The following is a 25,618-nucleotide window of genomic DNA, read 5'->3' as shown; positions in this document are numbered from 1 at the left end:
CAATGTCCGTAAGCTGCGACAGTGAGAGGTGGTCTCCGCAAGGGACCGGGATGTATGAATTTGTTTTGGGGGATATCTCCGGACCGAGCGCCGCCCTCTCCGGAACTACCATCGCCAAGGCTACAGGCACTGCCTCCCTCCATGGTTTGAGGAGGTTGAGGTGGTAGATTTGATGTGTCCCTCCCCTATCCATTCACCTAACCTTATAATCGAGATCTCCAACTCGTCGTGTAACCTCAAAGGGTCCTTGCCACTTGGCGAGTAATTTGGAGCTCGAAGTAGGCAGCAATACGAGCACTCTATCTCCCAGTGCAAATTCGCATAGTCGAGTGCCCCTGTCATACAGTCGGTGTACTGTACAGGGTTACTCCTGTGTTACCTGCCCCAAAGAGTGGAGTTTTGCTCTAAGGTCAAGAATGTATTGAATTTGGTTTTTGCTATTCGAAGATCCTTCCTCCCAAGCTTCCCGTATGACGTCAAGCATGTTGCGTGGCCGACGCCCATACAGTAGCTCAAATGGGGAAAACCCTGTGGAGGCTTGTGGGACCTCTCGTACTACAAACAACAGGGGTAGAGCCACTTATCCCAATTTTTAACGTCTTCATATACGAACTTACGAATCATGTTTTTCAAGGTCTTATTAAATCGTTCGACCAACCTGTCGGTTTGCGGGTGATAAACACTGGTGCGAATTGACTTAATGCCTAATAATTTGTACAGTTCGTGTAGTGTACGTGACATGAATGTTGTGCCTTGGTCAGTGAGGATTTCTTTTGGAGTCCTCACTTGGGAGATAATTTTGAAGAGTGCCTCCGCAACACTACGTGTTGAGATGTTGCGAAGAGGCACTGCTTCCGGATATCACGTTGCATAGTCCACCAGAACTAGTAGAAAGAGATGCCTGCATGCAGTCTGCTCTAATGGCCCGACGAGGTCCATGCCAATTCTCTCGAAGGGGACCTCGATCAATGGCAGAGGGTGCAATGGCGCTTTTGGGGTGGCCGGCGGATTCACCAACTGGCATTCACAGCACGCCGCACACCATTTGCGTACATTGCTGTGAATGCCTGGCCAAAAGAAACGGGCCATTATGCATTTCAAAGTTTTTGTGAGCTAAGTGGCCAGCCATTGGGTTATAATGAGCTGCCGGAAAAGTGTTTCCCGGCAGCTCTTTGGTACTAATAGCTGAGTTGTATTTACTTTGGTCTGAGTGTCCTGTGTCACTCGATACAACTGCTCTTTAATAATAGAGAAGTACGGGTATGTAAGCGCAACATTAGGCTGGAGCTGTTGACCATCAATTACTTTCACCTGGTCAAAGGCATGCTTGAGGCATTTGTCACACGACTGCACAAGGGAAATCCCCCTCAGGGAAGCCCCTGAGTATGGGAATTCCCCCATCTGCGTCATCATGATGTGGAGTAGACGTCGACGGCCCTGGCACTGCCTCCCCCGCCATAGCATCATGCGTCACACACAGCGACACCGTTTTGCAGGACCCATCCACACACATTACCCTCAATACATTTTTTTAAACCAGGCCAATTGGTACCCAGAATTAGGGGATGGGTGAGGCTGGAAATAACCGCAGCCTCGACTCTATGCCTTTTTCCCCTGAATCGTATCTCAATGGTAACCACTGGATAATTGTGAATGTCACCATGCACACACCTCACACCTCACCCTCACCCGCTTATTCCTATCCAATGCCCCGCCTTGCACCAAGCATTGGTGGATCGAGGTTTGAGAACAACCCATATCCACCAAAGCTTGATGTGTATCCCCTTTTAATCTTACTGGTATCTGATACGCCCCTGCCCGATCGGGGGTGGCCTGTGGAGCATTGGGGATCTGGACCAGTGTCCCCACCTCCATCACCGGACAGGTCTTCCTTCCACACTTGTGGGGGCGGTCTCAGAGGGAGGGAGACAGAGGGAGTAGGAGGGACAGACACCTAGAGGGAGTGGGGCTTGGGTGGGGCTCCTCCGCACATCCGGTGTGGGGGAGGGGGAAGGAACATGAGACACAGGGTTTGGAGAGAGAGCAGAGAGAGAAGAAGGAAAAGGAAAAAAACTGGATCGCTGCCTCCTGGAAATACTGCCATCCTCCAGGGATGCTGGGCAGTGGCACTGGACCCACTCGGACATTCCTCGTGGAAGCTGGGCGACGAACTGATCCAGTACCACCAGGTTGACTACATCCACGACGCCGCAGGTTCCCTCCGCCAGCAACCATTTCCGGCAGGCATCCCGGAGCTTCTGAGCAAAAGCGAACGGGCAGCCTTGCTTCCTGAAACTCAGCAACCGAAAGAGCTGATGTCTTTGTTCAGGGCTACGACCAATCCGTTGCTGAATGGCCTTCTTTAGATGTTAATAATTGAGGAGGCAGGCAGCAGGAATTTGTTGTGCTGCCAGCTGTGCCTCTCCGGAGAGTAAGGGCCATAGCTAGGCCGGCCACTGGTCAGGAGGCCATTTTCAGACCTCCGCCATCTTCTCAAAGAGGTCCAGAAAGGCCTCCGGGTCATCGTCCGGCCCCATCTTCATTAGGGCTGCGGGTGGGGTGGGTTCCGGGGAGGTTGCAGCGCCAGCCCAATCTCTGGTGATCAGGCTCCGGAGCACCTGCTGGTCCTCTACTTGTGCCTGGAGCAGGACTTGGAAACATGTTCCTGCTCCAGGTGTACGTCCATGAGGGCCTGGTGTTGAGTCTGCTGGATGCTGGTGAGGATTTTGAAGACTTCGCCCAGTGGTAAGGACTTCATAACGGCATACTCCTCCAAAGCCGGGTTTTCGACACCACTGTAACAAGATCTTTGGGTTATGGGCAAAGGAGGAGTCAGGAGACAGCGAACAGTCAAGGTGAGTGTTTTATTACTCTTTCTCAGTCTTTACTTAAACTCAAACAAATGGGCTCTTGGTGGCCAAACAGACACACACAGATTCAGGTGGTGGCTCTGGTCTCTCTCCCCACTCTGACGCTCTGGTGTGCCTTTTCAGGTCTCCATCTGCCATCACTATATTGAGAGACAGGTGTTAGAGGTAATTACGGCCCAGGTGACGAGCCTTACTGCTCTCCCTCTCCTGCAGACCGACACATGACCATGCCCCCATGCTACAAAAAGTTCAATTTTTGCTTCATCAGACCAGAGGAAGTTTCTCCAAAAAGTAAGATATTTGTCCCCATGTGCACTTGCAAACTGTAGTCTGGCTTTTTTATGGCAGTTTTGGAGCAGTGGCTTCTTCCTTGCTGAGCAGCCTTTCAGGTTGTTGATATAGGACTCATTTTACTGTGGATACTTGTCTACCTGTTTCCTCCAGCATCTTCACAAGGTCCTTTGCTGTTGTTCTGGGATTGATTTGCACTTTTCGCACCAACTACGTTCATCTCTAGGAAACAGAATGCATCCCCTTCCTGAGCAGTATGATGGCTGCGTGGTCCCATGGTGTTTATACTTGCATATTGTAAGGCTGGCACCAGGACGTCTACGCCCAAAAGGCACCATTTCCAAAGTCAAAGAAATCTGCGAGAACCAAAGTCATAGAACTTTCTCAAAAAAGCTGAAATCTACACCTGAATATCACAACATGTGATAAATTACAAATCACCTTGCTGCCCCCTCTTCTCTCTCTCCATCTTCTCCCCTTCAACAGCTCAGGACCAATACAAAGACACAAGATTTATATGTAAAAATATAACAAATACCATGAAGATGTCCTGGTTACTTTCGTAACCTCCATTCCCTGATGGAGGGAACGAGACGTTGTGTCAATGTAGTGACACTAGGGGTCACACTTGGGAGCCCGAAACACTTCTGATCTTTGAATAAAGGCCAATGGGAATTGGCGAGTGGTATTTGCATACCACTCCCCCGAACATACGGGTATAAAAGGAGCTGGTATGTAACCACTCATTCAGGTTTTGTGCTGAGGAGCTGAGACAAGGTCCCGGCCATTTCAGCGGGTAGTCCAGCGTTGTGGCAGGAGGGATACAACGTCTCGTTCCCTCCATCAGGGAACGGAGGTTATGAAAGTAACCAGGACATTCCCTATCTGTCACTCACTCGATGTTGTGTCGATGTGTGACACTAGGGGTCCCTATACGAAACGCCACAACTAGCTGAACTGTGTTACGTGAACTGGCGGTGCGAGACGGGAAGACCACTGTGTGCCTCATAGCCAGTGCACCAGGCTGACACGTAACCTCCCCCAATGCTGTTATGAGCATCGAACGGCCCTTCGGGGACAAGTCAACTGGCCAAAAAATAGGGACAGGCTAGCCCGGTCATGGCCTATTATCCTCTTTTTTTTCTCTCCCCAAAAAAGTTTGAAATTTGTTAACTGACTGGGGCCACAGTGTCTACGTAAGGGGGGTGTCACTCCCAAGGGGAAGACATCGTGGAGACCACACCCCACCCAGAAGGAGGGGGGGGTATTTTGAGTGGAAATACATCACATGGTCTTGCCGAGCCTTGTCGGAAGTATGTCATGTGGAGAAGTCCCATGGTAGGTCCTACCCAACGGAGGAGGAGTTTCTACAAATATGGTGACTGGGGCAGAGGGGCCTCTGCCCAAGGAAGATGCAGTTTACCAATAGGGAAACGATTTAGCAGAAGATATACATCGCATGGTGTCACCTATGGGGAACCAACACATGCGGAGCACCTACCCCAGTACAGGACTTAGTTAGCACATGTACTGAGCCGGCAGTGAGTTTCTCTGCAAACTCATCTGCCACAGGGCTAGGAGGAAGTCATCCAGGGAACACACTTTGTGAACACTACTGGGAGTCAACAGAGCATGTCTTCAGCTCAGGGGAGGTGAAATGCGCTATGTGCAAGCGATACACATGACCAGCTCTCCCGGACTTTCCTGTTCTTACCTAGCAAGACATGGGACGAAACCGGCTCAACCCAGAGATTGTAGAGCCTCGCAAAGATGTTGGGTATTGCCCAGCCTGCTGCTCTGCAAATGTCTGTTAGAGAGGCGCCACTGGTCAAGGCCCAGGAGGCTGCCACACACCTGGTAGAATGGGCTCGTAGCCCTGCAGGGGGTGGCACATCCTGAGCGTGAAAAGCCATTGCTATGGCGTCAATGACCCAGTGGGCGATCCTCTGCTTGGAGACAGCGCTTCCTTTCCGCTGTCCACCAAAGCAGACAAAGAGCTGCTCAGTGACTCTAAAGCTCTGCGTGCGATCCAAATAGATGCGTAAAGCACGCACCGGACACAGCAACATCAGGGCTGGGTCTGCCTCCTCCTGGGGCAGCGCTTGCAGGTTCACCACCTGATCCCTAAATGGGGTCATGGAAACCTTGGGCACATAGCCCGGTCGGGGTCTCAGGATCACATGAGAGTAGCCCAGACCAAACTCCAGGCATGTTTTGCTGACAGAGAACGCTTGCAGGTCTCCTACCCTCTTGATGGAAGTGAGCGCAGTCAGGAGGGCAGTCTTTAAAGAGAGTGCCTTAAGCTCAGCTGACTCCAGGGGCTCAAAGGGGGCTCCCCGTAGACCCTGAAGAACTACAGAGAGGTCCCATGAGGGAATGAGGTGCGGTCTGGAGGGATTCAACCTCCTGGTGCCTCTCAGGAACCTGATGATCAGGTCGTGCTTCCCTAAGGACTTACTGCTCACTATGTCGTGGTGTGCCGCTATAGCGGCTACATACACTTTCAAGGTGGAGGGGGACAGTCGCCCCTCCAACCTCTCCTGCAGGAAGGAAAGCATCGATCCAACTGTGCATCTGTGGGGATCTTCGTGTCAGGAAGAACACCACTTAGTGAACAGACACCACTTCAAGGCATATAGGCACCTCATAGTGGGAACCCTAGCCTGAGTGATCATGTCTACCACCGTGGGTGGTAGGCCACTTAAGTCTTCCACATCCCGTCCAGGGGCCAGACATGGAGATTCCAGAGGTCTGGTCGCGGGTGCCAGATGGTGCCCCGTCCCTGAGAAAGAAAGTCCTACCTCAGGGGAATTCGCTGTGGGGGGGGCTGTCGCGAGGAGCATGAGGTCCGAGAACCATGTCTGGGTGGGCCAGTTTTTTACATTTATATGTAAAAGTATAACAAATACCATGAAAACGTCCTGGTTACTTTCGTAACCTCCATTCCCTGATGGAGGGTATGAGACGTTGTGTCGATGTAGTGACACTAGGGGTCACTCTTGGGAGCCCGAAACACCTCTGATCTTTGAAAAAAGGCCAATGGGAACGTGCCCGTTGCATACAGCGCCCCAGCCCATTTTGGAGGCATCAGTCGTAACCACAATGCGCCTGGAGACCTGCTCTAGGGGAACGCATGCCCATATAAATGTGAGGTCGGTCCAAGGGCTGAAGAGGCGGTGACAGACCGGTGTGATGGCCACACGATGTGTCCCGCGATGCCATGCCCATCTCGGGATTCGAGTCTGGAGCCAGTGCTGAAGAGGTCCCATATGCATCAACCCGAGTGGTGTGGCCACTGCTGAGGATGCCATATGCCCCAGGAGCCTCTGAAACATTTTCAGTGGAACCGCTGTCTTCTGTCTGAACGCCTTCAAATAGGTCAGCACTGACTGTGCGCACTCGTTCATGAGGCACCCCGTCATTGAGACTGAGTCCAACTCCAAACCGAGAAAAGAGATGCTCTGAACCGGGAGGAACTTGCTCTTTTCCCAGTTGACCCGAAGCCCTAGTTGGCTGAGGTTTGTGAGCACCAGGTCCCTGTGCGCACACAGCACATCCCGAGAGTGAGCTAGGATTAGCCAGTCATCGAGATAGTTGAGGATGCGAATGCCCACTTCCCTTAACGGGGCAAGGGCTGCCTCTGCGATCTTCACAAAGACATGAGGGGACAAGGACAGGCCGAAAGGGAGGAAGGGTCTGTGTCGAGGTAGAATTGAGACACGGAAGTACACGTCCTTCAGGTCTACCGCAGCAAACCAATCTTGATACCGGACGCTCGCTAGAATGCGTTTTTGCGTCAGCATCTTGAACGGGAGTCTGTGTAAAGCCCGGTTTAGTACTCACAGGTCCAAGATTGGCTGCTACCCACCGCCTTCGGTACAATGAAGTAGGGGCTGTAAAACCCCTTCTTCATCTCGGCTGGAGGGACAGGCTCTATCGCACCCTAGTAGGGTAGCGATTTCCACGCGCAATGTAGCGGCATTCTCGCCCTTCACCGAGGACCCTAGGACGCCGCTGAACCTGGGCGGACGCCTGGGGAACTGAATCACGTAGCCGAGTCGGACAGTCCGTATCAGCCATCGTGACGGGTTGGAAAGCACGAGCCACATGTCCAAGCTCCAGGCAAGGGGGACCAAGGGGACAATCTCATCGGTCGTACCGGTGGGTGGGGTTTTGCGGCGGGGCAGAGCCTGAGGTGCCACGTCGTGCCGTGGGTGTGCTGAGTTCAGGGACATCAAATCACTTAACTGGCTCCTTGTGACCACCCCCATAACAGCCTGGGACTGGGGAGGAAGAGGTTCATCCTCGTGACCTGTGGAGACCGTCACATCGGGGCAGATTTGTGCCACAGCTGGACGGGGGGCCGCCGCTGGAGCGCCAAACCTGCCGAATTGGAATGGTGGACGGTGGTCGTGATGACGGCCGGTATGTGACCCAGGGAACAAGGAAACCGTTCTTTTGCTGAAATTTTGGGTACCGCAGCCACTTGGGCATGCGGCGAAATTAAATGAAAAGGTAACAAAAGATTCTCCTCCTGGCACTCCACCGGGGGATGGAGTGGTCTGCTTACCAGCTCCAGAGCAGCGTGTCTCCTCACCCCTGGGTCACCCATCTCAGGGGCGCTTTGAAACCTTTCTCAGGTTCTTGGCGGCCGGCCGTGAGATGGGTGGCATCTGGTTCCTGCGGCGGGCTCCACGCTGGGGCCGGGCCGCTAGGGCAGGCTGCAGTGGAGCTGGTGCAATCACCGCAGGAGGACGCCCTTGGCAACGAGCAGATGGGGTGTGGGATCTTGAGCCATGCTGGGGCAGGATGTGTTGGATAGCTTCCGTCTGCTGCTTCACAGCCGAGAACTGCTGGGCAAAGTCCTTGATGGTGTCACTGAACAGGCCAACCTGGGAAATGGGGGCATCAAGGAATTGTGCCTTGTCGGCCTCTCTCATCTCGACCAGGTTGATCCAAAGGTGGCGCTCCTGGACCACCAATGTGGACATCGCCCGCCCGAGAGACCGTGCCATGACCTTTGTCGCCCAGAGGGCGAGGTCGGTCGCCGAGCGCAGTTCCTGCATCAATCCCAGGGCAGAACTAACCTCGTGCAGTTCTTTTAGCGCCTTGGCTTGGTGGACTTGCAGGAGAGCCATGGCGTGCAGGGTGGAGGCTGCTTGTCCAACGGCACCGTAGGCCTTGGCCGTCAGGGACGACATAAACCTACAGGCCTTGGATGGGAGCTTCGGGCACCTGTGCCACGTGGTGGCGCTCTGCGGGCATAGGTGCACCGCGAGTGCCATATCCACCGGGGGGATCACCGAATACCCCTTGGCTGCCCCACCATCGAGGGTAGTGAGAGCGGGGGAGCTTAAAGATCGGGACCGGGCAGTAAAAGGTGCCTCCCACAACCTTGTCAGCTCCTCGTGCACTTCCGGGAAGAAAAGAACTGAGGCGGGGCATGGCTGTGAGCGGTGCCGCAGGCCCAGGAACCAATCATCGAGCCGTGAGGGTTCAGGGGAGTGGAGAATTCCACTCTAGCCCGATGCTGCCCTGGAAAGCATGTCCATCATCTCCGCGCCAGCCTGTGACTGGGCGACCATACCCGAGGGGGAAGCCCAGCTGAGGATTCTGCGTCCGACTGGACGAGCCCGCTCTCCGATGCTGCGCTCGAGAGCTCATCACCTTCGCGGGCTCTGAACAAGAGGTCGAACTCGCCCTGAGATGAGCCGGCGGATTCATCCGGAAGCCCGATTGGGGCAAACGAACGTGCTGGGGAATGGGAGGTCCGTGGGGGGATACCCGGCGGAGGTGGTCCCATTGAGGTCCCCAAATCGCCCCCAGTGCTAGCCACGTTGGCCTTATACCCGTAGATAGAAGGACCAAGGTGGGGAGCCGCTGGGGTGGCTTGCTTTCTTACGAAGGCAAGCCGCGACCGCAACGTTGCCATGGTCATGTCCTCGCAATGAGGACATGACCCATCCACGAACGATGTGTCCACGTGGGCAGCGCCCAGACATGCAAGACAGCGATCGTGGCCATCAGAAGGCGAGAGATAACAACCGCAACCAGGAATAACACACAAACGGAAGGGCATCTTTAAAAAGACGTTCTGTGCGTGCCGCTCTTTTAGAGAAATATACTGTTTTTAGAATATACTCTTTTATTTCAGCTGAAGTGCCCAGGGGCGTTCTCTGCAGTGCACCAGTGCAGAGGGTGAGAAGCCGCTGAAATGCGCCCTCAGATCCAGCACAGTGAGCATCGACCATTCATCTCCGAAGAGAAAATCTGAATAAGTGGTTGCATACCAGCTCATTTTATAGCCGTATGTTCGGGGGAGTGGTATGCAAATACCACTCGCCAGTTCCCATTGGCCTTTTTTCAAAGATCAGAGGTGTTTCGTGCTCCCAAGAGTGACCCCTAGTGACAGATAGGGAACAAAGAATGCAACTGTATGTGTTTGATATCATTTAAGAGGTCTCTGTGCAACTGGTATAATTGTCTCTTTCCCATGTCGGTAAAACTAATGGTGACAAAGTTATAAGGTCTTTGCCAAATACTGCATTATTCTGGAGGTCTATTCCCCTACAATTTAAATGATCTCCTGTTTGTTAATAAGGTTAAATCCCAAGAAGTCAAGAACCCATTCACCCCCAAATTCTCATTGTTCAAAAGATAATACTATTTGGTACACAATGTTTTCTGTTTGGATATTTAAGGAAGATTGGCAAAGAGCTCGGGGAGTCTGTAATCAGATATCCCACACAATTGCTGCATGTAGTTTTCTCTACCAGGTATGTAATTCTTATTTCTTGATAAATGTTTAATTTTGACTTATTATTGTCTAATTGGAATTGATGAATGTTTTATTTTACCTGGTAAATAAATTGTTACATTTGAGTTTATTCTGATTTATTCTGAAATTATTGTCTTTAGTTCATGTTTTCCACAAATCTATGACCAGGTTAGTAGCGGACTAAAGCTCAGTTCTGAGTGGAGCATGGGGCACACCGACTGAGACTTTAGAGCTCTGACTAACAAATTGGCATTAGTTCAGTTGTACTTAGTGTACAGGCTCGATATGGAATTTCCATTTAGGACAACATGAAGTTGTCAACCAAGCCTAAATAGGGTGAAGTCTAGACCTCTGGTTATTGTAATATTTTCTAGCTAAGTGTACATAGGAAACTATGGCATGATTATGTAAAGCTATTTTAACTTAGGTATTGTTGGTCTATCTTTGTAAATTTAGTGGTCATGGCCTCTGGGTAGAAATAATGTTACTCTAATTAAGTGTTTACTATCTAAGGGGACTAAACAAAATACTTTTAGATAAAAGGGCAAGCATGAGCAGCCATCTAAATAGTATTTAGTCAATTACTGTTTTAATGACCAATGCTGGAGTATTTGTGACCGTGAGATCCGCATACATGGCCAGCACGAGATTCTCTAAGCGACAGGAATCCGAATGAATGAGTACAATATAGAATAGAATTAAATACGATGAAATGTTAAACCAAATTTAATAATAATAATTAAGTTTGGAACATTAATATATCCTTGGAAACTTTTATAATTGGAGTCAGATAAAATAAACGGGGATCATAAAACGAATAATATAGTAGGAACAAAATAACTTAAACTTAATGCGCACAATAAGACAGAATGCGCAGGAGACCTTCAGCCACGCCATTGGTTACCGTCGTTGGGCCAGTGGGTGGCCTCCCCCTTACAGTACTGTTGTTTGTACAGATGAATGTGGTACCTTCAGGTGTTTGGAAATTGCTCCCAAAGATGAACCAGACTTGTGGAGGTCCACAATTTTTTTTGGCTGATTTCTTTTGATTTTCCCATGATGTCAAGCAACGAGGCACTGAGTTTGAAGGTAGGCCTTAAAATACATCCACAGGTACACCTCCAGTTCAGTATACCTCCTGTTAGAAGCTAAATGGCTAATTGTCTAAAGGCTTGACATCATTCTCTGGAATTTTCCAAGCTGCTTAAAGGCACAGTTAACTTAGTGTATGTAACTTCTGTAGGGCCTTACTGGTTGTTTAGATCAGTGTTACTATCAGAAATAATGAATTATTTCTTTAGTTATTAATTAATATTTAAATTAATTAATTGAATCTAACTCATTAAAACCTCATATGGGGCTCCAGTAAATGTAGTGCGCTACATTTAGAAGTGGGTTTGGTTATTAGCAATAATTAATAATTATCAAAGATAATTATTAATTATTAAAATCAATAGAACATTGATGAGAATCAGTGTTAGCTTTTTCTAATCCTTTAAATCAACAGTTATCAAAGATAATCGTTAATTGTTAAAATCGATGAAACATTAATTAAAATTAACACTAGCTTATTGATCATTCATATTCAACAATCATCAAAGATAGTTATCAAAAATCAATAGAATATTAATAAGGATTAACATTGACGGGGCACCACCCTGGAATCAGGGACTAATAACCAGATAGTATAACAGTCTCAATATTAGAATTACATCCGAAGAATATCGATTTTCAGGGAAAAAACCAATGAATGAAGGCTTGAATCCGAGCACTGACATCCCGTCAGCATGACACAGGCATATGCAAAACAAACCAAAACACTTCTCTTTGTAATATAAACAAAGTTTATTTATGCAGTAATATCAATTAATAATTAATACAATGCAGTCAATAAACTTCCCGACTTACAATTACAAACTAAACAGTGATATAATTAGATATGGAAATCAAAATAATCCTGTAACACATGAGGGTGTGTGTGTGTGTGTGTGTGTGTGTGTGTGTGTGTGTTATTAGTACGAGAGAGAGAGAGAGAGAATTAAGTGACGCCCCTAAAGCCGATTTCGCGATTGTGGGAGAGAAAGCAGCTGTTAGTTTATTGCTCAGAGATGCAGTGGACGGCTTGTAAAAGTCCTGCGTTCTTTGACCCTTTAATGGATAAACTCAGTTTGCCGGTCTCACCCGCGATGGCGAAAATGCACAACAGTCCAATTTGGTTGGACCACAATACAGCAAAACAAATTCATGATAATTACTACCCTGAGTATTTATAATGAGCGGACATGGCGGTCCGTAAACTGGACAAGCAAAAACCTTGAAACACAAGAATAACACACTATAATATTCTATCTCTGCCCAGACGTAAACCTCTTACTTGAATCGCATGAGGATGCAGAATGTGTGTCCATCCGTCCTTTAAATCTGACCCGGTTCCTCGAGGCTCGGGTGATGACGGGAGGCCGTTTCCTCGCTCTGTTGGCGGGCACGGCTGTTGATTCTAGGTAGGCTGGCGTAGAACTCAGAAATGTCGACTTGATTGAAGATGGAAGAGAAATCTTTAATCTCTTCACTTCTGCAGGCAAACGGATGAAGATGCGGATTGCTCGGCGGTCTCCTTCGGATCCGTTAGAGTGTTCGGTTGAACACAGAGTAATCTCAACTCGTCCAGCGAGATGGAGATTGTATGGCCACAGTTTCAAGTCGGATGTTACTTCCTTGTGCCACGAGGTTGCACCTGAGAGCAACGATGAGCTACGTCTATACACGGTGAACAAAGTTGCTGGAAGCAAATCCCGGAAGCATTTCAGAGGTATTTCTACTCCTGATGATGTCATGGTTGAGGGACGTTCTGTTGTGTGCCTCATCCAATAGGAGTTGAGAGTTCGATCCTTTAGTGAGCAAGGCTTCATGGGATTTGTAGTCTGTTTTGGACTCCCTTTGTTTGATTTTGGCACGATTTTTATCAGTATAATTTATGACCTGGTATGTGGGGGCCTGAGATAGGTTTTACGACTGTGTAAGGCCTGCCTTTGTCTTCTATCTGAAAACATGAGGCCCAACACTTCTAACCCACTGGAATTGTGATATAGTCAATTAAAAGTGAAACAATCTGTCTGTAAACAATTGTTGGAAAAATTACTTGTGTCATGCACAAAGTAGATGTCCTAAACGACTAAACGACTATAGTTTGCTAATATTAAATCTGTGGAGTGGTTAAAAAATGAGATTTAATGACTTCAACCTAAGTGTATGTAAACTTCTAACTTCAACTGTATGTCCTTATTTTTGTTTATCTGTGATGTTTTATGTGCTTTTTTCTGTGCATGTGAGTGTTGGTGTCTGTTTTTAGACAGTTTATCAGTTGTCATGTTGGGCTTTTTAGATGCTGTGAGTCATATTCACTCTGCTAAGTCACTCATCCAGGAGACGAGATGACAATTAGTCCTAGACTTCCAGCATCATTTTTAGTATTGCATGCAAAGGCTTCAACGAATGTAGTGACAAAGAAGCAATCTTTTTTTTTTTTTTTTTTTTGCAGTTGTCTGGATGATTAGTGAATAGTTCACACCATTTTGACTAATTATTTGTTTTTTAAAGGGTCAGTCTTGTCGTTAGAGACACATTAATTTCATGTTTATGGAAAATGATAACCAAAACCTGTTATAAAACACCCAAAGTTGCAGAACATTTATGGCAGGAATTAATATGTGGTCACTTATGGCAATATTTTTATATATATATATATATATATATATATATACACACTATATTGCCAAAAGTATTCGCTCACCCATCCAAATAATTGAATTCAGGTGTTCCAATCACTTCCATGGCCACAGGTGTATAAAATGAAGCACCCAGGCATGCAGACTGCTTCTACAAACATTTGTGAATGAATGGGCCGCTCTCAGGAGCTCAGTGAATTCCAGCGTGGTACTGTGATAGGATGCCACCCGTGCAACAAGTCCAGTCATGAAATTTCCTCGCTACTAAATATTCCACAGTCAACTGTCAGTGGTATTATAACAAAGTGGAAGCGATTGGGAATGACAGCAACTCAGCCACGAAGTGGTAGGCCACGTAAAATGACAGAGCGGGGTCAGCGGATGCTGAGGCGCATAGTGCACAGAGGTCGCCAACTTTCTGCAGAGTCAATCGCTACAGACCTCCAAAGTTCATGTGGCCTTCAGATTAGCTCTAGAACAGTGCGTAGAGAGCTTCATGGAATGGGTTTCCATGGCCGAGCAGCTGCATCCAAGCCATACATCACCAAGTGCAATGCAAAGCGTCGGATGCAGTGGTGTAAAGCACGCCGCCACTGGACTCTAGAGCAGTGGAGACGCGTTCTCTGGAGTGACGAATCACGCTTCTCCATCTGGCAATCTGATGGACGAGTCTGGGTTTGGCGGTTGCCAGGAGAACGGTACTTGTCTGACTGCATTGTGCCAACTGTGAAGTTTGGTGGAGGGGGGATTATGTTGTGGGGTTGTTTTTCAGAAGCTGGGCTTGGCTCCTTAGTTCCAGTGAAAGGAACTCTGAATGCTTCAGCATACCAAGAGATTTTGGACAATTCCATGCTCCCAACTTTGTGGGAACAGTTTGGGGATGGCCCCTTCCTGTTCCAACACGACTGCGCACCAGTGCACAAAGCAAGGTCCATAAAGACATGGATGAGCAAATTTGGTGTGGAAGAACTTGACTGGCCTGCGCAGAGTCCTGACCTCAACCCGATAGAGCACCTTTGGGATGAATTAGAGCGAAGACTACGAGCCAGGCCTTCTCGTCCAACATCAGTGTCTGACCTCACAAATGCACTTCTGGAAGAATGGTCAAAAATTCCCATAAACACACTCCTAAACCTTGTGGAAAGCCTTCCCAGAAACCTTGAAGCTGTTATAGCTGCAAAGGGTGGGCCGACGTCATATTAAACCCTATGGATTAAGAATGGGATGTCACTTAAGTTCATATGCGTCTAAAGGCAGATGAGCGAATACTTCTGGCAATATGGTGTATATAATTTTATGTTTCCCATGATCTTAAAAATCTTTTGATCTGAAGGCGTATACTTAAATGTTTGAAATTAGTTTTGTAGACAAAAATATAATTGTGCCAACATATTAACTTATTTCATTACAAAACTAAAATTTTATTACAAAAAAAAGTTTTTGAAATTGATGACTTGGACCAAATAATAAAGAAAAGCAGCCAATAAGTGCCCAACATAGATGGGAACTCCTTCAATACTGTTTAAAAAGCATCTCAGGGTGATACCTCAAGAAGTTGGTTGAGAAAATGTCAAGAGTACATGTCTGCAAATTCTCGGCACAGGGTGACTACTCTGAAGATGCTAAAATATAACACAGTTTTGATTTATTTTGGATTTTTGTAGTCACAACATAATTCCCATAGTTCCATTTATGTTATTCCATAGTTTTGATGACTTTACTATTATTTTAAAATGTGAAAAAAAATTATAATAAAGAATAAGTGTTTCAAAACTTATGACCAGTAGTGTACATTTTCTAGAATTCCACGTTTTAAAGTTTAATTTTATTTCATCATCCAAATTGTGTCTAATCAAATTAATTCTTAAAACTTTTAATAAGTAAAAAATAGAACAATTACTTTTCAACACACCTTTGCTCATTATTCAGTACACCATATACCATTATTCAGTATAACAGCACTCTTGCTTGTGATATATTGCTTAATGTATTATCATTAATTTGATTATTTATTCATGTTACTACAGTGAATATTAAATTTTACTTTACAGTTGTAATATATTTCTGTTGCAATTTCTTCAATATCAGGTTTATCTGCACAAACTCTGGTATCATGACTTCTTTTTTTTATTCCAGTACCGTACTTTTGACAACACTACAGGTAAGTGTGATCGGATCCAATCACACTGGAAACGCATTTCAAGGTGTAAATGTAATCCAGCTAAAGAATTTCAAAATACTATTTGGATACACAGAATGCATGTTAATGTCAAATGTAAAGGAGGCCACAAAGTAATTTCCAGTCTTGACAACAGGTTTCTTTGATTCTGTACCAAACTTTCATCATGTTGAAAAATGTTGTAAGATTCTCTGAAGCATTGCTGCCTGTTCTTTTGTGTTTCACCTACTTGTTCTTTCTCTCCTGTCCCTAACTTTTTTTTTTTTTTACCTTTCTGCTGCCCGTCCTCGATCTTTCTCTTCCTTTATTTATATTTTTTTCATTGCTGTAGAATTTCAGTAGAAAATATTGAGGGAGAGTATTCCTCTCTCTCTGTCAAAACACATTATTTGGAGCAGAAGATTCTTGATGATGATGAGCTGCAACAGCAGTTAGATCCATTTTTGCAGGTAAATGAATCATTCTCTCAATTAGAGTTCCACGGTAGGATATTGAAAAGAGTTGATCTTGTTGTAAAGTTTCTTGTGGCAACATGTTAAACCCCAACATGTTATGTTGTAATTATAAAAACTACTGGATTGAAAAGCACTCTGTTCCTTCCACCAATGTAAAAAATGTTTTATCTGATCTCAAAATTTACAATTTTGCTTTTTTTTAAAGAAGTGTTTTTATGCCACATAGAATGATTCACCTGATTTTCTCTTGTTAGAGCTCTATACAGGCCCTGCAGGACCTTAAACGTTGCAGGCTGGACTTGCGCAAGGAGGGTAATGCCCTCATTGACATCTTCTGTGAAGACAAAGATACCTTCAAACTAGATGAGTGTTTCAGAATCTTCCAAGACTTCTGTCTGAAGTTTAAAAAAGCTGTAAAGGTACATATATTATTGACAAACATCCAAAAATGAGAAATACTTCCTATCAAAGAATATTGTAAGGAGTTTATCTGTCAAGAACATCAGGGTATTTTATGAAGTGTGCTACAGACAGCATATTGTATATCAGTCAAACATGACAAAGAACTAATTATGTTCTATGTTAGTCACACCCTCCTATAGTGATCCCTTGTTCACTCTCCTGCAGGATAAACAGGATGGGGAACTAAAGGAGGAAGCCAGACAGCAGCGCTTACGAGAACTGGAGGAGAGACAGTTTGCCTGGGCTGCCGCCAATAGTGAGAGAGGTTTTGGTCACAGCAGCAGTGAAAATTAGGTTGACATCCTAACTAAAGAAGGCCTTCTGGACTTCTTGCTTCAATCAAGACCTCAAAGTCCCCACAGTCATTTAGAGCGCTCTGCTAGTGCCCGCAGTTACCATCACACTACTGGTGACCGCAACCTCCATGGTTTTAAGGAGCTGTTCTCTGGGTCTTCAGCAAATGATTTTGCTACATTCAACAGCCTTCCATGGTCAGGAAGAAATCATCAAAGAAAGACGATGACCAGGCTCATCTTACAGGATGATAATAAGGAACTTGGCCTACAGAGTCAGGTTTACAAAGAGAAGATAGCATCTTTACTAAAGGCTGAGACAGAACCCATCAGTCCTTTAGCTAGATGCTTAACTTCTGGTTACACCATAAACAATGATTCCTACAATAATAATAATAACTCTTCTCTCTCTGAAGGTGGAGTTACACCTCGATTAAGTAACACAAACAAAAACAAAAAAAGTTTTTTGAAATAACAAGCCAGATCAATGAAAACAGTAATGTTTCCTTGGACAACCAGTGTGAAGTGTTTGTGACAGATCTGGAAAGGGAAGAAGAACCTCTCAAAGAATTTCTCCTTGACACCCCCCAATCTAGTAGGAGTTCTGATGAGGAACCCAAGCCAGATAAAGTATGGAATGACAAAATTATCTCATCACAGGGGGAGGAAGTGGCACCTTTTCCTCAACAACTTGTGACACCCCATTGCCCCTTGATCCCTCTATATCCAATAAGAATCCTGTGTTGTATGTCATGGACTGTACTGAAACTGATTGTTCCATTGTGTTGGACTGTTCTGAGATTGAGAGTTCTCCCATAATTAAAGAAGGATCTGAACTAAACCCAAAGCCACAGGATGCCAACTTTGAATCAATGGCTTTACAGAAAGTTTTGGAAGTGTACCTCAATTACAATTTACAATGCCTTTTAATGTTCTTTTAAAAGATACACATGTACAGTGCATCCGGAAAGTATTCACAGCGCTTCACTTTTTCCACATTTTGTTATGTTACAGCCTTATTCCAAAATGGATTAAATTCATTATTTTCCTCAAAATTCTACAAACAATACCCCATAATGACAACGTGAAAGAAGTTTGTTTGAAATCTTTGCAAATTTATTAAAAATATAAAACGAAAAAAATCACATGTACATAAGTATTCACAGCCTTTGCCATGACACTCAAAATTGAGCTCAGGTGCATCCTGTTTCCACTGATCATCCTTGAGATGTTTCTACAACTTGATTGGAGTCCACCTGTGGTAAATTCAGTTGATTAGACATGATTTGGAAAGGCACACACCTGTCTATATAAGGTCCCACAGTTAGCAGTGCATGTCAGAGCACAAACCAAGCCATGAAGTCCAAGGAATTGTCTGTAGACCTCCGAGACAGGTTTGTATCGAGGCACAGATCTGGGGAAGGGTACAGAAAAATTTCTGCAGCATTGAAGGTCCCAGTGAGCACAGTGGCCTCCATCATCCGTAAATGGAAGACGTTTGGAACCACCAGGACTCTTCCTAGAGCTGGCTGCCTGGCCAAACTGAGCGATCGGGAGAGAAGGGCTTTAGTCAGGGAGGTGACCAAGAACCCGATGTTCACTCTGACAGAGCTCCAGCATTTCTCTGTGGAGAGAGGAGAACCTTCCAGAAGAGCAACCATCTCTGCAGCACTCCACCAATCAGACCTGTATGGTGGAGTGGCCAGACAGAAGACACTCCTCAGTAAAAAGCACATGACAGCCCACCTGGAGTTTGCCAAAAGGCACCTGAAGGACTCTCCGACCATGAGAAACAAATATTGAACTCTTTGGCCTGAATGGCAAGCGTCATGTCTGGAGGAAACCAGGCACTGCTCATCACCTGGCCAATACCATCCCTACAGTGAAGCATGGTGATGGCAGCATCATGCTGTGGGGATGTTTTTCAGCAGCAGGAACTGGGAGACTAGTCAGGATCGAGGGAAAGATGAATGCAGCAATGTACAGAGACATCCTTGATGAAAACCTGCTCCAGAGCGCTCTGGACCTCAGACTGGGGCGAAGGTTCGTCTTCCAACAGGACAACGACCCTAAGCACACAGCCATGATAACAAAGGAGTGGCTCTGGGACAACTCTGTGAATGTCCATGAGAGGCCCAGCCAGAGCCCAGTCTTGAACCCGATTGAACATCTCTGGAGAGATCTGAAAATGGATGCTCCCCATCCAACCTGATGGAGCTTGAGTGGTCCTGCAAAGAAGAATGGGAGAAACTGCCCAAAAATAGGTGTGCCTAGATTGTAGCATCATACTCAAAAAGACTTGAGGCAGTAATTGGTGCCAAAGGTGCTTCAACAAAGTATTGAGCAAAGGCTGTGAATACATGTGATTTTTTTTCCCCATTTTTTATTTTGTATAATTTTGCAAAGATTTCAAACAAACGTCTTTCACATTGTCATTATGGGGTATTGTTTGTAGAATTCTGAGGAAAATAATGAATTTAATCAATTTTGGAATAAGGCTGTTTAAAAAGCATCTCAGGGTGATACCTCAAGAAGTTGGTTGAGAAAATGTCAAGAGTACATGTCTGCAAATTCATAACATAACAAAATGTGGAAAAAGTGAATACTTTCCGGATGCACTGTATATACATGTATTTAGCACTGATTGGTTAACATGCTTTAGAATACTTCTATGGCAACTTGGAGAAGTCTGGTATAATTCAATTGTTGTTTCAGCTGAGTTTACCCTAAAAAAACACTAAAAGACTACTATTGATTTGGAGCGAAATAACTTTGATGACAGACAGTTTGACATATGCATCAATATGCACTTTTTATTGATATTGCTTGAATTATCTATTTTGAATGTTATTTCTGAGACCTTTATTCTGTGATTGTAAAACTGCAATAAAATAACTCATCAATAAAATGATAAAGCCTATGTGAAAATATATATTAAAAATAAATTTCACAGCATGCTGAACTGTTCAGTGGGAGTATTTATTTAGCTACTGCCTTTTTTCACTGTCACTGACACTGCCTATTGAATTTTTTTTAGTTGAACCACACCCAATGTACAACCTCTGTTTGGTTGTGTGTGCCCAATGCAAATGAAGTATAGTCAGACAAACACAAAGAGAGAGCTATAAATCACTTCACCCAGGCAACAGCAAGTTATCAAGTATGGTAAAAAGCACCCTTTCATTTGCCCTCTTCCTTTTTACACATATGATATAGTCCCTTTCCTATCTACAGATAATTCTAATGCTCAACACATAATGTTTAGGACAAACACTAGTCTTTACACACTGATCTTGGAACAGCCAATTTCCAGCCGAAACTTCTTTGTTTTCATGCATTTCTTCTACAACAATGCCATCTGCTGTTCATTCTTTGAAGGAGCAGTATTGGGTGGTATCGGACTTATATGGCAGTCTCTGTTCTTGCCCTTAAGTTGTCATGGTGATGCTATTCCAGTGAAAAACAATTTACCCTTAAAGGCTTTTTATATGTATAACTCCACTGTACAATGTAGTACAAACTAATTGATAAACAATTTTTGTCCTTTGAGCCAGGGGTGGATCTAGACATATTTTTATGGGGTGGCAACACCAAAGCAAGCACCCATGCATAGTTCTTATGGATTAAGGTACCAAGCTTTATTGCAACAAGTACTAGTTAATTAACTGGAGTCACTATCAAATTACAAATGTTCATTAATTTGCAATACAGCTGCATTTCCTACATAAGGCAATTGATTTCGAATGGTGGTAATGTAGCCATTAAGAAATGGGGAAATGGTCACTGGTTTGTGTATGCTGCACGCCCATTCCTTCCCGGGGGCTCACGGGGACGATCTGTGATGTGGCACTGCATCTCGGGCCCCGCGGACCCCCACCACGGGCGTTTAAAGAAATCTCCCTGTGTTCATTTAATGGAGGAATGGGACTCAATCCCCCCACAGACCCCAAAGACCACTGGACCACCTGGGTGGAGGCCGGACCGTCCACAGACCCACTCTCTGCCCCCTAACCAACTATTTTGCCAAAGTTGAACAATGAGACCCCCGGACCACCCAGAGGGGGCGGGGCTGTCCACAGACCCACTATCTGCCCCCTAACTAACTATTTTGCCCAATTTGACCCGAAAGACCTAGGTCTGTTAACCACCAACATAATAAATGTCCATTTCCAATATATGGTATTAGTCTATGACCCCTGTATCCACCAACATACTACATGTCCATTTCCAATGTATTCTATTGGTCTATTAGCCCTGTGTCCACCAACATACTAAATGTCCATTTCCAATTTATTTTATGTTTATTAATCCTAAATGTCCATTTCTAATTTATTGTATTGGTCTATTACCCCTGTGTCCACAAACATACTAAATGTCCATTTCCAATTTATTGCATATGTCTCTTTACCCTGTGTCCACCAACATACTACATGTCCATTTCCAATGTATTGTATTGGTCTATTACCCCTGTGTCCACCAACATATTAAATGTCCATTTATAATTTATTGTATAGGTGTATTAACTCTAAATGTCCATTTTCAATTTATTGTATTGGTCTATTACCCCTGTGTCCAACAACATACTAAATGTCCATTTCCAATTTATAGCATAGGTCTCTTTATCCTGTGTCTACCAACATACTAAATGTCCATTTCTAATTTATTGTATTGGTCTATTACCCCTGAGTCCACCAACATCCTAAATGTCCATTTCCAATTTATTGCATAAGTCTCTTTACCCTGTGTCCACCAACATACCAAATGTCCATTTCCAATTTATTGTATTGGTCTATACAATAGACACCAGGTAAGATATTTAATCCACTGGATCCATAGTCATTCAGGAGAAGCGATCTATCTACAGGAGTCTGCAGTTGCATGTAAGTGTGTTTATTTTCATTGTTTTACTTTGTTGTGAGTGGAATTCATTGCTAAACTTGTGCTGTTTGTTTACTGTCTTGAACACGCATCGCTTAAACATGTGTTGGTGTGTGTGTGCTATATTGTTTTGACTTGTCCCAGGGTATTCACTGCTAGATTTAGAATTGGTTGTCCAGTGTGTGTAAAACTATAGTTGTTTTTAGTGTCTATAAACAGTGCTTCACTTGTTTTAGAGTATTATTTATTGCTAAAGTGCAGCATAATTGTATTTGCGGTGTACGGAAGTCGCGTTTGTTCCCGTGCTTGTCACCTTGCGCAACCCTTAGTTTCAATTTCAGTTGACCACGTGACTAGCTTTGTTGTGCTAAGTAGCATTAAGGCATGTCCTGCTTGTTTTCACTGAACGACTCGTTAACATCGTGTATATATTTGACTTGAATGCTGATGCGGAAGCGGCAGCAGAAATGGTAGCCTTGTGTAAAGCCCTTCTCGTGTGAAGACCTACTTGTGTAAAGACCAGCGAGCCTACCTGTGCGAGTCCACCAAGCAAGAACACCGACAAGGCGCCACTCACCATAGCACTTAAGTATCTTTTACTTTTATCACTTTTCTTTTTCCTTCCACATACTAACATGTCTACTTTACGAATAACACATGCCTTCAAGCACATCCCTGTTATCTGTTACAGACTGTTTACATGATATCGATGCAACACCAAACGCAACCCACACAACCTACGGCCACATTGCACTTCAGCACCCGCTCCTTTCTCTTTCTCAGTGGGACTTTGTAACTGCCAGTCAGCTGTAAACAAAGCTGACTTCATTCCAGCCTTTGCCACACAGTCCACCCTCAGCATCCTGGCACTGACAGACACATGGATACATCCAGAGGATACAGCAACACCTGCTGCTCTCTCCAACAACTTCTTCTCTCACACCCCTCGACACACCAGTAGGGGTGGGGGAACAGGTTTGCTCATTCATAACAACAGGACTTTTTCACCACACTCTTCACTATGTAACAATACTAGTTTTGAATTCCATGCTATTACTACAATGCAACCACAAAAATACATGTTGTTGTCATCTATCGCCCTCCAGGTCAGCTGACAAACTTTCTTGAGGAGTTGGATGTCCTGCTGTCCTGTTTCCGGAGGATGGTAGGCCACTTGTGGTTCTTGGTGATTTCAGCATACACCAAGACAAGCCCCAGGCCACTGAACTGAATACTCTTCTGGCCTTGTTTGACTTGGAAAGACTACACACCACAGCAACCCACAGATCGGGCAACCAGCTGGACCTCATTTTTACATGTAACTGTACCAACTCAAATATTCTTGTTACTCCTCTACATGTCTCTGATCACTACTTTGTTCAATTCAACATGACTCTCCCATCTACGTTAAAACAGACTCCACCTTTGGTTTCCTTTCACCGTAACCTCTGTTCTCTTTCACCCTCACACCTTTCCACTGCTGTCTCTACCTTTCTTCCCACACTAAATGTATTTTACATGCTTGATGTAAACATTGCCATAGACACATTAAGCACTAGTATAACAACCTGTCTAGACAACATCTGTCCTATCTCCTCTAAGCCAGCACGTAATACACCACTCAGCCCCTGGATGTCTGATGTCCTTCGTGAACGTCGGACTTACCTCAGGGCAGCTGAGAGGAGATGGTGAAAATCTAAAGATCCAGCAGATCTAGGTAAATATCAGTCTCTGCTTGCAACTTTTCAGATAACATTAAATCTGCAAAAACCTCCTATTACCAGAACAAGATAAACAGCACCACAGACACTCGCAGCTTGATTAGAATATTCAACACACTTCTCTGCCCTCCCCCTCCACCACCTTACACATCACTGACAGCAGATGTCTTCGCCACATTTTTTACTAATAAGTTTACGACCATCAGCAATACATTCTCATCACCACTCCCTGTAAAACACCTGTCTCCTGTATGCAACTCTTCTATCTCTATATTCCCTCCTCTGACTGACACTTAGGTCTCTAAACTCCTCCTCTCCAACCACCCCACCACCTGTTCCCTTGACCCCATTCCTTCTCACTTTCTTCAGGCCATCTCTCCGTCCATCCTACCTGCACTCACACACAAAATTAACACATCTCTACTTACAGGCACTTTTCCCACTACATTTAAGCAGGCTCAAGTAACCCCACTGCTGAAGAAACCCGCACTTAACCCCACACAAATAGAATACTACAGACCAGTCTCTCTCATCCCATTCATGGCAAAAACACTTGAAAGGGCAGTTTTCAATCAAATCTCTGCCTATCTCTCACAGAACAAGCTGCTGGATGACAATCAGTCAGGCTTCAAAAGTGGACACTCCACCGAGACTGCCATGCTGTCTGTCACTGAGTTGCTGAGACAGGCGAAAGCTGAATCCAGATCATCCATCCTGATTCTGCTGGACCTTTCTCCAGCCTTTGACACAGTCAACCATCAGATCTTACTCTCTACCCTCTCCTTGCTGGGCATCTCAGGAACTGTGCTTGACTGGTTTAATTCCTATCTCTCAGGTTGGTCCTTCAAGGTAGCCTGGAGAGTTGAGGTATCCAAGCCACGTCAGCTACTTACTGGGGTACCTCAGGGATCAGTGCTTGGGCCACTTCTCTTCTCTATATACACAACATCACTGTGACCTATCATTCAGGCACATGGTTTCTCTTACCACTGCTATGCTGATGACATGCAACTCTACTTGTCTTTCCAACCCAACGACACCAAAGTGACTGCTCGAATTTCTGCCTGCCTGGCAGACATCTCGGCCTGGATGAAGGAACACCACCTGCAACTCAACCCAGCCAAGACTGAACTCCTTGTCTTTCCAGCCAACCCTGCTGTTGAACACAACATCACCGTGCAGCAGGGTGCAGCTACAGTAACACCTTCCAAAATGGTCAGAAATCTAGGGGTAACCATCGACAACAAATTAAATTTCACAGACCACATCTCAAAGACCACAAGATCATGTAGATTTACACTCTACAATATCAGGAAGACCCTTCCTCTCTGAACATGCCACACAACTGCTTGTCCAGTCACTTGTCATAACTAGACTGGACTACTGTAATGCTCTCATTGCAGGCCTCTCTGTATGTGCAATTAGACCCCTGCATATGATCCAGAATGCAGCAGCACGTCTGGTCTTTAATGAACCAAAGATAGCGCATGTTACACCACTCCTCATCTCTCTCCACTGGCTGCCGGTTGAGGCATGTATCAAATTCAAGGCTCTGATGCTGGCATACAGAACAGTCACTGGGTCTGCTCCAGCATACCTAAAATAATTTATGCAGAGCTATGCACCCACTAGAAGCCTGTGGTCGGCTAAGGAACGTCGCCTTGTTGTACCAACACAAAGAGGCACCAAAATACTTTTTTTTTCAGCTTCATCGTACCACACTGGTGGAATGACATTCCCAACTCCATCCGTGAAGCTGACTCACTCTCTGTCTTCAAAAAATTACTAAAAACATCTTTTCCATAAGCACTTAACCAGTCATTAAAAACAAATTAAAATCTTGTTGCACATTAATCTGTTTTGAATACTATTCTGATGCTAGTGAAACTTTGTAATATGCCTCTTTTCATACTACTGTCTCCTTAAGATGATTCGCTTATGTCTTCCTCTTTTGTAAGTCGCTTTG

General features: G+C 45.2%; 1 pseudogene; it reads left to right on the top strand.

Annotated features, from left to right (window-relative positions):
• Positions 1-2,816: 2,816 nt before the first annotated feature.
• Positions 2,817-20,009, top strand: LOC127443551 (FH2 domain-containing protein 1-like; annotated as a pseudogene).
• The last annotated feature ends 5,609 nt before the right edge of the window (positions 20,010-25,618 follow it).

Source organism: Myxocyprinus asiaticus, chromosome 7 (genome assembly GCF_019703515.2).
Source record: "Myxocyprinus asiaticus isolate MX2 ecotype Aquarium Trade chromosome 7, UBuf_Myxa_2, whole genome shotgun sequence".
NCBI lineage: Eukaryota > Metazoa > Chordata > Actinopteri > Cypriniformes > Catostomidae > Myxocyprinus > Myxocyprinus asiaticus.
The sequence above is the reverse complement of the archived record's forward strand: the minus strand, read 5'-3'. Positions and strand labels throughout refer to the sequence as shown.